Source organism: Macrobrachium rosenbergii, chromosome 51, assembly GCF_040412425.1.
Source record: "Macrobrachium rosenbergii isolate ZJJX-2024 chromosome 51, ASM4041242v1, whole genome shotgun sequence".
NCBI classification, from domain to species: Eukaryota; Metazoa; Arthropoda; class Malacostraca; order Decapoda; family Palaemonidae; genus Macrobrachium; species Macrobrachium rosenbergii.
In genome coordinates this window covers 11,773,678-11,774,477 of record NC_089791.1, presented here as the reverse complement: position 1 = coordinate 11,774,477, position 800 = coordinate 11,773,678, and the positions used below count along the sequence as shown (strand labels likewise).

At 46.5% G+C, this 800-nt stretch overlaps 1 non-coding gene across 1 annotated transcript; it reads left to right on the top strand.

Annotated features, from left to right (window-relative positions):
- Nucleotides 1–229: 229 nt before the first annotated feature.
- LOC136833594 (U6 spliceosomal RNA) lies at nt 230–335 on the top strand. The gene has a single exon (XR_010851534.1). It is a non-coding gene; the product is annotated as a U6 spliceosomal RNA (small nuclear RNA).
- The last annotated feature ends 465 nt before the right edge of the window (nt 336–800 follow it).

Here is an 800-nt window from a genome sequence, read left to right as displayed (position 1 = left end):
GCAAATTTGCAATCAAGATTAAACATCTGCTTATCACACTTTCCTTTGCAGAACTGAAGTGCATATCACACTTTCCTTTGCAGAACTGAACTTCTTATCACACTTTCCTTTGCAGAACTGAAAAAATGTAAGGGCAGGAATGTAGTAGGAGAGAAGTAGTGCTTAATGTTTTGGTTGTGATGAGCTTTAGGAAGAGAAGACGTTCTCGATAGCCGAGAACTGTGCTCTGGTACTTGCTTTGGCAATACGTATACTAAAATCGGAACAATGCAGAGAATATTAGTATGGCTTCTGTGCAAGGATGACATGGAAATCATGAAGTGTTCCGCCTTTATTTAGTGCCAACTTGGCTTCCAGCTCACCTGGTGCCAGCTACAACCTGGCGCCAGCTCATGCTTCGAGCACCCAGGAGCGCCCGCCAGCTCCTGAGCTGCTAGCTTGCCTTGGCACCCAGTTCACCTGGCATCAGCTCTCGCATCCATTTTTTCTCTCCTGTTACTAGCCCTCCTATTTTTTACTCACTTTGTCCTGCGCCAGGCTCCCTCACTTCCTTCCCAAAAAAAGCACATTGCTGTCTTGTGTCTGGGTTAACAGAAAATTAACCTTGTAACAGTGAAGTGTTGTTGCAATGGAGAGGGGTGATTATCAGCCCACCAATGCTCCTAGGACCTAAGTTGTGTCATAATTTCTAAACCTGGGAGGAGTCATACTGAAAGTCCAATGGAGGCTGATGGGAGGTCCCCCAGGTAGTTGCCCCCTTGGTCGAACCTGTTGCACATTCCCAGGTATCAACAGACAGC